This window comes from Heterocephalus glaber, unplaced genomic scaffold (assembly GCF_053883595.1).
Source record: "Heterocephalus glaber isolate CG9 unplaced genomic scaffold, H.glaber_assembly_v1.0 deba00001773, whole genome shotgun sequence".
Lineage (NCBI taxonomy): Eukaryota > Metazoa > Chordata > Mammalia > Rodentia > Bathyergidae > Heterocephalus > Heterocephalus glaber.
In genome coordinates, this window is record NW_028258463.1 from 1,046,945 (window position 1) to 1,062,444 (window position 15,500).

Below are 15,500 nucleotides of genomic sequence, written 5' to 3' on the forward strand. Positions count from 1 at the left end.
CTGTCTCCATTACAGAGTTCCATGAAGACCAGATGAACTTTTAGAGGCAAAAATGTGTCTAAAACAAGGGCCGGGGATTTAGCTCAGTGGTACAGTACCTGCCTGGCAAGTGCGAGGTCCTGAGTTCCCTCCCCGGTACCAAAAAAAAAAAGTATCTAAAACTGCTGGGTGTAGCGGTGCTCGCCTGTAATCCCAGCACTCTGGGAGGCTGAGGCAGGACGATTACAAATTCAAACCCAGCCTGGCTAATTTAACGACTTAGTGAGCCCCTTTCTCAAAATTTTAAAAAATGTCAAGCCGGTTGGAGATGTAGCTCAGTGCAAAGGCCCTGGGTTCCCTCCCCAGTACTACAATAAATAAATAAAATTAATTAATTAGAAAGAAAGAAAACAGGCATGAAATGACTCTAGCACAGCCACGTCTTGATGAAGAGTTCCAGACTGGATCATTCAAGAAAGGAGGAGCTGGGCGTGGTGGCACACGCCTGTGATCCCAGCACTTGGGAGGCTGAGGCAGGAGGATCACCATGAGTTTGAGGCCAGCCTGGAGTACATAGTTCAAAATCAGCCTGAACTATACACTGAGACTGTCTCAAAAAACCAAAAAAAAAAAGTATCTCAAACTGAAATACTTCTGGATGTAGAGGAACATGTCTGTAATCCCAGGTACTCAGGAAGCTGAAACAGGAGGATCATAACTTCAAGGCCAACCTAAGAAACTTAGTGAGACCGTGTCTCAAAATAAAGATTGAGGATGTAGCTCAGTGGTAGAGCACTTGTGTAGCTTTGGGTTCAAACACCAGGACCATAAATAAATAGGTAAGTAAGTAATAAAAGAAATAATGCTGGATGTGGTAGCCCAGGGCTATGATCCCAACACTCAAGCAGGAGGATCACTGTGAATTTGAGGCCAGCCTGGGCTACATAGTGAGACCCTGTCTCACTAAATAAATAAATAAGACATGAAAAGGGCTCCAGATATAGTTTAGTGGTAAAGCGCTTGCCTAGTGAAGGACCCTAGTTAGCAAGACAGACTCCATATTGCTGCTTGACCCCCCTGCCTGCCCTTTAGATGAACTCAGAAGGAGAAAGTTTAAAAACCTCCTCCCCTTAGAAAGTCTCTTTAGAAATAACAATCAGCTATTGTTTTACAAATGTTCTAACAGCAGGACGTTCCGCTTCTGTACCTTTTGCTTGCTTTACTAGTTCTATCCCATAGAGGGGCCTAGAAACTGCTGGCCTCAAAGGTGTATAAAATATGTTAATCTTCCCCCAGTCGGGGCTCGAGTCTGACTCTCAGCTCGGTCCCAGCCGGTGATAAACTGTGTGGATTTAATATCGGTCTCTGGTTGGTTCTCTCTCACTGGGTGTAACACCTAGCATGTGTAAGACTGTGTGCAATCCTTGTACCACACACACAAAAGAACATTATTCATGTGATTATTTTACCTATCTTTCTTTTTTCCTACCTCACACTGAATTTATGTTTTATGTAATGAACAAATTTCTGAAACCTCATGGGAGAAAGAACAGAAGGGATTCCGGGGCTGGCCGATCCCTAGACACCATCAAAGGAGGACACCTGCCTGACTGGCTCTCCTGAATCAGTTTGAAGTTCAAGGACAGCAACCCGGGCTCAGCCTGCGGATGGGAAAGTCTAGTCTTTGGTGCACAGAGCAACAGGAACGGGGGGAGGTGGGAGGAGGGATTGCAGGAGGCAGAGAGGAAAAGGGCCAAAGTTCAAACACACCCGGACAGGGACAGGGGGACTCCCTGGGGTCTTGAGCCCTCAGAGATAGGAACCTTGTGTGGGTTATGTCCAGAAAGAGAACAGTCGCAATTCCAATGTGCCTCCATGGCCCTGTGGAAATTCCAAGCAAATCTCCCTCAAAGTGGACATGTGGGTGTGGTAGGCAGAGAAGGCAGGAAAATAATCACACGCTGAACTACCTCCTTGGGCTCCCTCTTTTTCCTTCCCTCCTTCCCTTCCTTCCTTCCTTCCTTCCTTCTTTCTTTTTTTCTTTCTTTCTTGATGCAGGGCCTTGGTATGTAGTTCAGGCTGGCCTTGAACACACTGTATAGCCCAGGCTGGCCTTGAATTTGCCCGGATCCTCCTGCCTCAGCTTCCGGAAGATTGAGATCACAGGCATGCACTGCCATACCTCTCCAGAAACTATAGTCCTGAGGCATGATCAAAGTTATCTGAGGTTGTGATGAATACAGTACCAACTCCCTACCACGAATGTAATCATTATATACTGCAAACATGTACTTAGAAAAATTTTAAAAATAAGGAAAAAAGTTACCCCAGGTTATCCATATCTGTGAACCCATATCTTTTTCCCCAGGTTTGTGACCAGGCTTTCTGGGAACTCCAAACTCAGTTTGTTGCCTTCTCCTAGTTTTTTACCTGGCCAGAAAACTAACAAAGCCAGATTGGCAGGCACCCTAATTTCCTCAGGACTGAGAACGAGATAAGGCGGAGGTATAACAGGGACCTAGAGATTGGACCTGCAGATGCCCAATTGGTGGCTAAAAGCAGGGTGAATCTTGGCATCTCTGGCTTCAAGCTTTTCATCTCCTTTATTACCTTAAAACTTTGAGGGCTGGGGATGTAGCTCAGTAGTGCCACACCGGCCTGGCCAGAGCAAGGTCCTGAGTTCAATCCCCGAAACAGAACAAAACTTTGAGTCAGCCAGGTGTGGTGGCACATGCCTGTGATCCTAGCACTTGGGAGGCTGAGGGAGGAGGATTGCACAAGTTCGAGGCCAGCCTGGGCTACATAGTTCAAGGCCAGCCCGAACTACATAGCAAGGCCCTGTCTCAAAAATAAGTAAATAAATAATAAAAAATACTGAGGATGTAGCTTGGTTTGAAGCCCTGGGTTCAATCCCAAATACCACAAAACAAAAAATGACTGTGGGTTGGATCGCAGCTCAGTTCCGTGAGCAGGCATGTTAAGGAGGCTCTGCAGTACTGGGCTTTATTAGCCCTAGATTTGCTCCATCTTTCTCATCCCCTTCCTGACCAAGATAAGAGTAACTAAGGTAGTTTCCAGGGTCTGCAGGGACATCTAATTGTCAGCTTTCACAGCGTGTCATTGTCCTAAACCCTCTTGGATTCTAGGAAAAGCAGAGCCTCAAAGGCCAGGCCAACAGGAAGTTGCTCCCATGGTGGATGTAACCATCCGCCAGGTCCAGCCACAGTGGGAACCAGGGCTGCACCCCAAGCAAGAATTGTTATCTTCTGGAAACCGAATTGCTCCTCAGACCATAAGGGTTCTCTGGGGCTCCGCAACCAGAACTGAGAGCCATCAAGCCAAGGCCACCCAACCCGGCAGACTCACAAAGGCTCAGCTCCTCCTTTTTTTTTTTTTTTTTGAGACAGGGTCTTGGCCAAGGCTGGTCTCAAACTCACAGCAGTCCTCCTGCCTCAGCCTCCTAAGTTCTGGTATTCTAGGCATGCTCCACCACACCCGGCTGGTCCTTTCTTCTTTCTTGAGTGGTCCAGTCTGGAACTCTTCATCAGAGTATGGAAGTCATTTCATGCCTGCTTGCTCCCTCTCCCTTTCTCTTTCTCTTTCCCTTTCCTTTCCTTCTTTGTAATTAATTAATGAATTTTATTTCTTTATTTCAGAGCTGGGGCGTAAACCCAGAGCTTTTGCACTGAGCTATGTCTCCAATCAGCATTACATTTTTAACAGTTTGAGACAGGGTTTCACTAAGTTGCTAAATTAGCCAGGCTGGGTTTGAATTTTTAATCCTCCTGCCTCAGCCTCCCAGAGTGCTGGGATTATAGGCGAGCACCATCAAGCCCGGCTTTCTATCCCAATTTCTGACTCTGCCTATGCCTTCCACTGACGAGCCTGAAATGTTTTTTTCCTGAGAAAACACAACAAACCGATCCCATGGGGGAGTGAAATCTCCATCTCCTCTCATCCCACCTGGTGAGAAATATATGGAAGAAGTTGTAATACCGTGACATACTGAGACAGTCCAGACCCTTAAAGACAGGCTGGACAATAACAGGACACCCAGATCAGCTGTCCTTTCCCCCCTCAAATCATTACTTTTCAAAAAATGAAGCTGAGCATGGTTGGAAATGCCTGTAATCCCACCACTGGGGAGGCTGAAGCAGGAAGATTGCTGGAAGTTTGAAGCTGGGTGGCTACTTAGTGAGTTTAAATTAGTGAGAACTTCACTTCTTTGCCTTTATGTCTTTTACTTTCTTGCCTCTGTATCTTTTAAATAAATTTGCTTACACCCTATCCCATCGGTCTTAAGCTTCATTCTTCAGCACCATGGAACAGGACCCCAACGTTCCCATAACAATAGCAGCCTGAGGGAGACCAAACAGGTGGCTACAACTTTTGGCTATAGGAGGAGAAAGGTAGCCAGGGGTGGTGCACTTCTGTAATCCCAGCATTCTAGGAGTCTGAGGCAGGAGGAACAAAAGTTTGAGCCCAGCCTGGGTAATTTAACAGTTTAGCAAGACCCTGTTTAAAAAAAAAAAAAGGCTCAGGATATAACTCAGTGCAAAAGGTTCTGGCTTCAATCCCCATTATTTATTTTATTTTTTTCTTTTTTTGGTACTGGGGATCGAACTCAGGCGGGACCTTGCACTTGCAAGGCAGGCGGTGGAACCACTGAGCTAAATCCCCGGCTCCCCATTATTTATTTTTAAAAAAAGGAAGGGGAGAAGCAGGAAGGAGGAAGTGGGATGCCCAGGCCCAGCGGATGAGACTGACACAAGCAAAGGTGGTGATGGATCTGAGAACCGACCCTGAACCTCATTTGCCTTCATTATAACACATTTCCTCAAAAAAGTCTCCTCCCAGAACGGGGACAGAACACATTTTAAACTGCACACACTCAGACCTGTGCAGTCACTAACTCTGTTCTGTCCACAGCCCCTTGCTCCTTTTGGGAAACAAAATAAAACCATAAAAATGCAATGCACTGGCCTCCATTATGACAAGAGCAGGTGGTGACCAACTATGAGCAAAGAACAAGGAAGGCTGCTGGCACTGCTTCACCTGGTGCACACAGGAAAAGCTGAGGTCCTATACCTAAGAGGATGGGAGCTTGCAGACAGACGCAGAGGACCAGGATTTGAAGCGGTTAAGAATGTCCCTACCTACTCCGCAAACAGCTGTTGTTAACCCGCCTCCCTGGAGAGATGCTAAGAAGAACGGACAGTTGACAGCTGCAGTATCTACAAAAAGTTGCTCTAAAGGCTTTTATGCCGGGCATGGTGTGCATGCCTCCAATCCCAGCACTCAGTGGCTGAGGCAAGAGGGTCGCTGCTGTGATTTACAGGCCAGCCTGACTACATGGTAAGACCCTGTCTCAAAATAAGTTCATAAATAAAATAAAAATAAAAAAAAATGAAGAGGCAATTGTAGAACTGAATTGCAGCATTGATTGCTTTGCATTTTTAACATTTATTGTTTATAAACAAGCATCAAAATTTTCAACCGACTGGTTTTAGATGTACAAAGTCTGAAAAGAATAGACAACAACAACCACAAAAAAGAACATCAACAATAAACACTTAGGTGAACTACAATGAAAATACCAATGGCACGCTACAAAAAAGTAAACCTAGCCGGGGATGTAGCTCAGCGGTGCCGCCTGCTGCCTGCCTCTCAAATGCAAGGTTCTGAGTACAATCCCCCGTACCAAAAAAAGGAAGTAAAACTCAATTATCACACCTAAGGCAGTCTTCACACATGAAAATTGCATGGTCCATACTCAAGTATTGCTTACACTGATAGCACGTATGCTTTCTTTTCCTGCTCCTTCTTGTAGGGCACAGCTGACTTCTTTTTGGTTTTCCTGTTATTGTAGTAGGTCTTGGGATGCTGCACCTGCCTGTTCACCTGTCAGCTCACCAGTGCACTCCAAAATCTTTTTGCATAGTTCCCTGGACAGAAACATTTGTTTTTCCACTGCTGTAAATGATCTCTAATGAGTTCCAGTCCTAATCCTCAAAGAAAATTTCTCTGTGGTTTTTTGCACTTGTTATTTTCCTTGTAAACTATCAAGCTATTTATGTCATATATGTTTAGGACCGAGTAAAACACAACTATTGGCCAATGCTTCGTGTTTTGAGTGACCTCATAGTTGCTGCATAACTCCTCAACAACATCTACTCTGCCTTTGGTTTTGCTGTAGAAAGTTTCCGTCTCATGCTTCTGTTTTGTCGAGATTTCCCTACCAATGTTTCCATCATGGTGCAATGTTGACATCAGCAGTACTAGTTTGTTTTTCTTTACCATATAGGAGGCCAATGTAAAACTTTCTGAAACCCAAGGATTGTACTATACAATTCTCTGTTTTGAAATTGCAACATTTCAGTTGGAATTTCTGCTTTGTTCCTGCATACAGTTGCTACGCGGGTCATCTTGTGCTCTGTTAGCCAATATAGCATCAGTTGGAAACTGGTAAACCAATTGTTGAATGTTACATTCTGATTAGTTTGGGAGATGGGAGAAACAAGTCTGTTCATAGCATCATTCGGTTTACAGGATTACTACAGGAACAAGGACCTGGTGGCTGAGTTCCAGGATACATTTCTAAATTGAAAGCATAATAAGTCTTCATATCTACAAGAGCATAAATGTTTATGCCATATTTTCAAGAATTTTTGGTATGTATTCCCTAAAGCTACAAAGGCCATGAAATGCTGCAAGATGTTGATAGTCATGTATTCAGAGAGTGTGTAAATTTATTGGGAATTACATATCTGTCAAACAATGACTGGATAGCAGCAGATTATCAGTTCTTTTTCTTTCTTGGTGGGTGATTTTGTCATCAAACCTCAGGCAATTTTGAAGGAACCAAATATCCTCAGTGTCATTGTTATTGGACAAACCTCAAGCCCACACCTATCACTTTTCCGTAAGTCCTTTACATTCCTGTGATCACCATGAGAAAGCACTGCTAAATACAGCAGACCTATAAATGCTTTCAGTTCAGCTAATGAGGTGTCATAATAAATACATCTCTGAGTATGGCTATTGGTGCATACAGAATGTTTTAGTTGTATTTGAGCCTTTGTGTATTTTACATCTTGTAGCATTTTGTCTGTTACAATTTCCAACACTGAATGGCAGTACTGGCATTTTGTCCAATAGGTTTCATCCCTGCCAAGGTCCTCGCTATATTTTTGGACCATGTTTTAACATTGAATTGTTCCATTTGGTTGCATGGCCATTGTGCAACATTTCAACTCGTCAGAATATGCACTCACATTGCTATTTTGGCATCTGAATCAAGGAGCTCTGAATTCCATGTGTCTGTATCAGTTGATTCTTGCTCAATTTCAATGTCACAGGAACTTTGGCTGACATGGCCAAAGTCGTCATCATCATCGTCATCATCATCCACCCATACCATTCTTCTTCTTTTATGGTTTCCTCTTCTGTTTTTTTGTTTATTTGTTTTTGGTACCAGGAATTAAATTCAGGGCCTTGCACTTGCCAAGCAAGTGCTGTGCTGGAGCTACATTGCCAGCCCTACTACTCTTCTGTTATGAAAACATGTATTTTACTATAATGGATCATCATCATCATCCACGCAAGAGTAATTTGATGGTTCACTTTTGACTTCCTCCAGAACTTGTAAATCTGGTTTTTCATGTGCCATTGTACTAAACTGGGCTACTTCTACCAGAAAAATCAAAAGAAAACTTTAAAAAAATCCTAGAGTGGTGTGGGTGTATTATACCCTATGTGATGCTCAGGTAAACATATGCAAAACCTATTAGGCAGAGCATAATTGGGTGAAAATCTGTTTGACACTTTTGCACAGGTGCACATACTTTGCTGTTCATTGTACTAAGTGAATAAACATGCAGATTGCTTCCTGTATCCCTCAGGGACACGTACTGAGACACATAGCTGGCTACTATTAAGCTACAGTGAAAATTTATAGTAGAAAAAAGTAAGGGCTGGTTTGTGAGACCTAGTGTTATGCTCATTTAGTTGCTCTGGCTAGCTTGTTGTGTAGAAGTGGTGACTGGAAACCTTCTTGTATTGTTCTGATCTGCTTCAGGTCTGCATGAAGGGAAACATGGAGGGTGATGGCAATCATGAGATGTAGTTGGAGACTTCAATCAGGTTTCTGTCTGGGTCTCAGAAGCAGATGGACATAATTGGCCCTTTTGCCCCTGTCCCGGGGACTGGGCCTTCCTCAGTGGGGACATCAAAAGCCTTGAGGCACTGGATCATCTCTTCAGGAGGCGCCTCTGTGATCAGACAGATATCTAGGGCTTTGGATTCAAATTTCTATCCCATCTCATGGAAGTTATATTTCTGGTCTCTGAAACGTAGTGCTTTCTATTCTCCCTTGAAAATTGTGACCTCCATGCCCAGGACCTTGGAGTAAAAGGTGGTAGTGTCTTTGATGCTCTTTACTGCCATCAGTTTGGGGTCAAGTCTCCAAACAAGACATGGGGAAGAGGTCTGACTGCTATCTCTCCATGACTGAGTCCCCACAGTCCCGCTCCACAGCCTGGCAGGCAGCTGGCCCAGCATGGCAGGGCAGGTGGCCAGTGTTGGGACCTCCAAGCTTTGATTTTGAAAATTTTCTCTCAATATTGGAGATTGAACCCAAGGCCTTGGAATGGAACTATATCCCAGCACTTTTTTCCTTTTATAAATTTTATTTTGATTACTACATGGTGCAAATACATAACAATTTTATCGTGAGGATTTGGTACATGTATACAACATATTATTTTAACTACTCTCTTTCTCCACCCCCCAGATTAAACACTTTTTCAGTTTTTGGGACAAAATCCTCCAGTAGCTCAGGCAGGCCTCCAACTTGCTGTACTGCCCAGGCTGACTCCACAGCTCTCGGGCTTCAGTCGGGCTGGTGTGGTGTCATCGGGGGTCAGGGCACCAGAGCGGTTCTCCTGCCGTGGGACTTCTCGCCCCAGACGCAGGCCTGGAGCTGTCCACACAGGAGGAGCCGGGATCCACGCCCAGTCAGCTTCTCCCAGCTTGGCCTCTGGGGACTCACTCGGGCCCTGGTCCTGGGTGCAGTGAGCTCCAGAAGAAGCCAGAGCAGCTGAGCCACAGGACCAGGAGGACCCGAGGCACCTGCAGGGCGACAGCCGGGTACAGCCGGGAGGCCACCTCTAGTTCAATGAGCTGCGGCTGCCCCTGGTCGGCTGCGGCCAGCTCGGCCCAGCTCAGCGGGCGGCTGCGCACGAGCTGCAGCATCGCGTGGCCTCGGGCCTGGCCGCCCGGCTCCCCGCTGCCCAGGCTGCACAGCAGCTCCCACAGCCAGCGCTGCGCCCCCGGGGGCCCCACCACCGTGACGCGCGTCTGGCCCGCCGCCGTGGCCCAGGCCTCCAGCTGGATCAGAGTGTGGCTGTGCTCCTCGATGCGCCGAAGGTCGCTGTCCTCGCGGCCGAACACGAGCTCCTCCTGCTCCGCGTCCACGTAGAAGACCAGCGGGGCCTGGAAGTGCTCGGCCACCGTCCACCAGGCGCGCCCGCCGCCGCCAGCGCCGCTCTCCATGGCCCCTGGAACTGCACACAGCCAAGGTGGGGACGGACAGCACGGGCAGTGAGACAGGGCCGGGCCCTCCAGGGAGTGAGCGGGTGCAGGGGATGAGAACACACAGCTGTGCCCGGGGACGCATCTGTCCGAGGCCGGGCCTTAGATAAAGAGCAGGGCCAGGCCTGCGGCCTCCCCAGGGGATAAGCAGGGATGGAAGATTCGACTGTACCTGGTACCACCCGGTCCAAGAGTCTAGCTGGACATCAGTCACCCCGGTGGGAGACAGGGACCTCCCGATCCATCCCTTCCTACAGGTCCTTCTGATTGCCACGCACACTTGCTACTGACCTGCTTCCCCACTGGATCAGTGTTACCTGCGCAGCACACTCGTGATCTTATTGCCCGATCATAGTTTGGGTCCACGTTGTACCCACCTGTCGACTTCGTACTCACCTCTTGATTTCGCTCTGTGAAGCTTGCTTTGAGAAGTGGGCTTGTTTGCAACCCACTTTCTGGTCCCCTCCTGTCTCTCAGAAGTTCTCTCTCTCGCTCAAAATCTCCCTCCTGTGAACCTCCTCGATTCTGGGTCCCAGGAACTCGGCGTATCCGATATCTACGGGTGGGGAGTTACATTCATTTCCCCTCTATCACCAGGGCTGGGGGGAACAGCCTAGAGCTCTGGATCCTCCTGCTTCAGCCTCCGGAGTGCTAGCACGCACCACCACTGCCTCAGCTCCTTTTTAAATGTTGAGACTGCTGGGTGTGGTGGCTCACGCCCGTAATCCCAGCACTTGGGAGGCTGAGGTGGGATGATCTTGGTGAGTTCAAAGCTAGCCTTGGCTAAAAAGTGAGTTCCATGCCAGGGTGGATTACAACCTGAAACTTTGTCTCAATGTCTCAAAATAAATGTCTAACCCTGGGAAAGCTGAGGCAAGGGGATCCTGGTGAATTCAAGGCCAGCCCGGGGTACATAGTGAGCTCAAGACCCACTTTGACTACACAGGGAGACCCTGCCTCAAAAAAAAAAAGTGTACAAATTTTATATAAACAAAGAATAAGTAACTAAATACATTTCGAGACAAAGTTTACCTGACTCCCTAAATTGCCCAGCCTTCACCCAAACTTTGTCAGGTATAAGAGCCGAAAACCAAGACCAGACCAGAACAACAACAAGCCTTTATTGTGGGGACGATTTCCCTGGGTGTCTCCAAACAAAGGAGAGCAATATGGCCTGGTCAGAGAGTGCTTCTTATAGGAGCTGGATTGGGGTTGAGTGATGGAATTGGAGGAGCCTGTGACATTACTAGTTGCTGGGAGGTAGCAAGTATTGGGTAATGCTTTTGGCAGGAAGAGGGGCATGTTGGGAAGAAGAAGGTTGTCTTTGGGCCGGTGAAGCCATATTTTTAAGTGGGAAGCAGGGTATTACAGAAAGGAGAAGGCTGCCATTTTATGTAGCAGCCATTTTAAAGTGAGAGAAATCTAATAAACTTATCTTGTGACCTTCCTGCTTCAGCCTCCTAGAGTGCTAGGATTATAGGTGAATACCACCATGCCTGTTCCTCCCAGAAACATCTAGTAAAAGCAAACTCAGATAATGGTCAACCAGCTTCTCACCAACCCAGGAAATCCCATGGGCCACCCTGAATCAGAGAGAGCCCCATAACCCAGCTCCTCAAGCTGGAGTCTTTTGTAGAAAATTGTTTACAGGCAGCTACAGTAGATAAGAGAAGGGCCTGAGATAGTTCGGTGACCAGCCATATTGATAATTAAAATAAGAACAGACAGTGAAGTAGGACTTTGGAAAAAGAATGAACTTCCTCAGGCAGCAGGGAATGCAGCCCACTCCCTACTAACCTCCTGAGTTCTGAGGCACATAAAATGCAAAATAACCATTTTTCTCCCCCTAAAATCCCAGTTTCCTTTAACATTACATGTTGAAGAAGTGGGTCAGAAGCCTGAGTTCCAATTTGTCATTTTAAATCTGAAGAGCACCCTGTGATTAAGTGGCCAAAAAGAACCAAGCCAGTTCCTGTGATCTGCTGATTTATAAGGATCTCTGGATTGAAGGCCATGTGGCCCCCACTGGGGACTTCTCCTAGAACCCCAGGAGCAATTCTCATTTCTGTTAAAATCTCCTAACTTCTTTTGTTTCTCGACTTCATTCCCTGATGTTTTTGGCACCATGAGCTCAGAATGTGTTCTTCCCTCTTCCTAAGTCTGCCTGTTTCCTCTGTCTGTCACTGGGCTGGGTCTGAGAGGGTCCGGAAGCTGAAATACGGAATTTAACTCACTCTGTCGTAGAAGTTGTAGTTTCACTGACTCCCGTCAGGATGTGTCAATAAGAAGCACAGGATTTATCAGGCAGAGATTTAGGGCGCACTCAAGAGTCAGGTGTGGACACAAAGAGAAATGAAATGCATTACAGTTTGGAACTGGGAATGTTCATGTGCTTTTGGGGTGGAAATCTATGGAATTTGATAACCTGTAGTGTTGGTTGTAGTCTAACGGGTGGGACAGGATGGCTACCCATAGGCAAGAGTTGGGAAGATAGGGCGTGGCTAAAACTGCCTGGGAAAGGAAGCATGACAAGATTCCCAACACCTGTGCAGAACAGTTCCCAAAGCCCTGCACGTGGACTTCTCACGAGAACTCAAGCAGGTGCCCCCCCCCCCGCCCCAGCAGGTTTTGGATAGGATGGCCCAGTCAGCCAGAGGAGTGGATGATTCAGAAAGGACAGTGCACAGAGTTTTTGCCACTGTATTCTCTCTTGCACTGTGGCCCACCCTCATGCTGTAGGGTGTATTTTTCCTTTTATTTGGCCCAAACTTGTTCTGCAGAGCCTGTTTCTTTTCCTCGCTTTAATAAAACTTTGCTGCTGTTTGTGCTTGTTTTAACCAGTTCTTTGCTCATGACAGAAGGAACCTAGAATCCACCCCCAGAAGGAGACTCCAGCACCCCAAAATGGTAAAATCATCTTGAGGCTTTCAGTGGTGGCCTAACTTACAGGGGGAAAGTGATCTGTGAAAGTGGACCGTTTGCAAGTCAAAAGGCACTGGGTGAATCCATTTGCAAGTGAAAGGGTTGCCCAGGGTTATTGTGTTCTTCGAGAAGAGACTAAATAAACAAACTGGGTTTATGTCCTGAAACTTAGTTAAAATTATGACTTTTCTGGTCTCCTATCTAACCAGTTCTTAATACTTCCATCCTACTTCAAGCCTATTCATCTGACTGACTCCTCCTGAAATCCTTTTTCCGTGATGAAAGTCAAGAACCTCCTTAGGAGCTGGGATTTTGGGCCACACACCTATAATCCCAGCACTGGGGCAGCAGAGGCAGGAGGATGCCTGGCCTACATAGTGAGGGTAAGCCCAGCCTGGACAACAAACACAGTGAGACTCTGTCTCAAACTGCCCCCCCCCCCAAAAAAAGGAGGGAGAGAAGGAAGAGAGAAAAGAAAGACTTGGCGTGGTGGTACACGCCTATAATCCTAGCACTAGGAAGGCTGAGGCAGGAGGATTGCCATGAGTTCAAGGCCAGCCTGGGGTATACAGTGAGACCCTATCTCAAAAAGAAGAAAAATAAAGAGCTAGTGCTCTAGCCACCTTTAAGAAACAAGAAAGTTTAGATGGAACAGCCTGGGTTTAACCAACCCAATAAGAGCAAAAGCATAAAATAACCAAACAATCATTTATCTTTTCACAAACTTTATCTTCTATAAACTTTTATTTTTTTAAAAGTTACTTTTATTGGTACATTTTTGACATACATAATGATCATATTCATCACAGGGAATTTGTACCTGTACACGATATACTTCAGTTCTTTTTTACAAACTTTTCTTGACATACTTAGACCTCCTACTTTTGCTGCTATTTTTCCTTTTTCCATGGTGGTATGTAAAAGCCTGATCATGTAAAATCTTCTTACACCGAAAATATATCTTTTTACTTGTAATTTTATATTTCCTTCTTTATCCTATTTACTGGTTTCTTTATGTAACAAGCCTAGTAACTGAGGTTTATTTTATTTTATTTTTATTTTGTTTTTGTTTGTGGTACTGGGGATTGAACTCAGAACCTTGTGCTTGCAAGGCTGGTGGCAGGACCACTGAGCTAAATCCTCGGCCCTTATTTTGTTTTTTTGACATAGGGTCTCATTATATAGTCCAGGCTGGCCTTGAACTCACTATATACCATAGGCTGGCCTTGGGCTGGGCATTTAGCTCAGTGGCAACGCCTTTGCCTCGGAAAGCACAAGGTCCCGAGTTCATCCTGTACCGCAAAAAAAAAAAAAAAAAAAGTTATCCATAGGCAGGCCTTGAACTCACAGCGATCCTCCGATCCTCCATTCTCCTGCCTCAGCCTCCCGAGTGCTGGGATTACAGGCATGTGCCACCATGCCTGGCTCCATTTCCTAATAATAGTCACCAGCCATCCTTATAAAAGGTGAACTGCCAAAACCTGTCTCATCTCTTCTGCAACCAAATACGATAATGTTGACCTTTCATATAAAAGACAGTCTAATGTAAGTCACAACGTACTCGCAGTTACAAGAGCAATATAGAGGAGACAACAGTGAAAATCACACCCAAGGAGCTTAGACCCTCTATGCAGAAAATCACTTTCAGCAGCAAAAGACTCAATGGCTCCAGAACCAGCAAGCCAATAAAATCCAATAGTCAGGAGCACACAGGAAGAAAGCCAGGAGGATGCCAGGAAACAAAAACAAACTCCTCCTTCCTTTCGGAGATCCGGGTGAAACCTCCGATCTGTCATGGGGAAGTGACTCCCCACCTGTTAGGTGTCACATGTGCCGAGTTCACTTCTCCCGATGCCTGAAGGATGGCTATGAGGGCAAAGGAGGTTAAGAATAGCAAAAGTTGATTGAGAGAAAGCTCCTGAGAAACAGGAGGGGTCTGGAAAGTGGGTTGCTGCTGAGGTCCTCTGTCAAGGGTTTTTTTTTTGTTTTGGTACCGGGGATTGAACTCGGGACCTTGTGCTTGGGAGGCAGGTGCCGGAACCACTGAGCCAAATCCTTGGCTGTCAAGGGCTTTTATACAACAAAATCACAACTTGGGTAACCGGGTCGTATTACCATCACCCTATACGATTACAGGTATAGTTGTGTAGCTCTTATTGGTCTAATAAGGAATTGAGACATGTAGCAAGGGTCTATGGTGGGCATTGCTGACTTCAACTTAGTAGAAAGAATAAAGGCATCCTGGGAAAGAAGTGGATCAGGGTGTTCTGGTCACCACTTATGCATCTGACCCTTACCTGTCTCACTGGGCCGAGTGGTGCTGACTACAGTACGACCGCCAGCTGCTGTCTGGCTCCAGGGAGATGAGCACCCCTGGCTCTCTTCCCTTTCACCTCCAGCCACAGCTGTGTTTGGTCTCATCTGCACCGAATCCCTCCAGGGCCTGGCCCCTCCCTGACTGCCTGCTAATTTCTGTCTAATTTAGCCATCCATAACACTTGGAGGGAATCATTTCCATGAACACTAGCTGTGTCAAAGGCCGTGGAGGCAAAATTAGCAGCACAGGCAAAGAACCATCTGGTAGGAAGGGGAGATTGAAAATACAACAGCTGTGGCCAACACGTGCTCCTCCTGCCCTGTGTCCGTGCAGAAGACCCGTGGAGCCCAAAAGTGCTCGGGCATCACCCACCACTGCCAGCGCGCTCTCCAGGGCATCCCAGGGACTGGGAGGAAAACAGCCTGGGACGCTTGATCCTCCTGCCTCGGCCTCCCAAGTGCTGGCAGGCATCACTATCAGCTCCATTTTAAATTTTGAGGCAGCAGGGGATGGTGGCTCACAACTTTAATCCTAGGTGAGACAAGAGGATCACTGTGAATTAGAAGCCAGCCTGGCCACATTGTGAGTTCAAGGCCAGCCTGAAGTCCAAAGCCAGACTCTCAATGGATCAATGAGTCAATCAATCCATCAAATCTATCTAACTTGCTAAATTACCTAGCTTAGTCTCAAA

At 46.4% G+C, this 15,500-nt stretch overlaps 2 pseudogenes; both read right to left on the reverse strand.

Moving 5' to 3' along the window:
* Positions 1 to 8,000: 8,000 nt before the first annotated feature.
* On the reverse strand, positions 8,001 to 8,661 carry LOC147821010 (glyoxalase domain-containing protein 5 pseudogene; annotated as a pseudogene).
* A 192-nt stretch (positions 8,662 to 8,853) lies between these two features.
* On the reverse strand, positions 8,854 to 9,659 carry LOC101713889 (KHDC1-like protein pseudogene; annotated as a pseudogene).
* Positions 9,660 to 15,500: the final 5,841 nt, after the last annotated feature.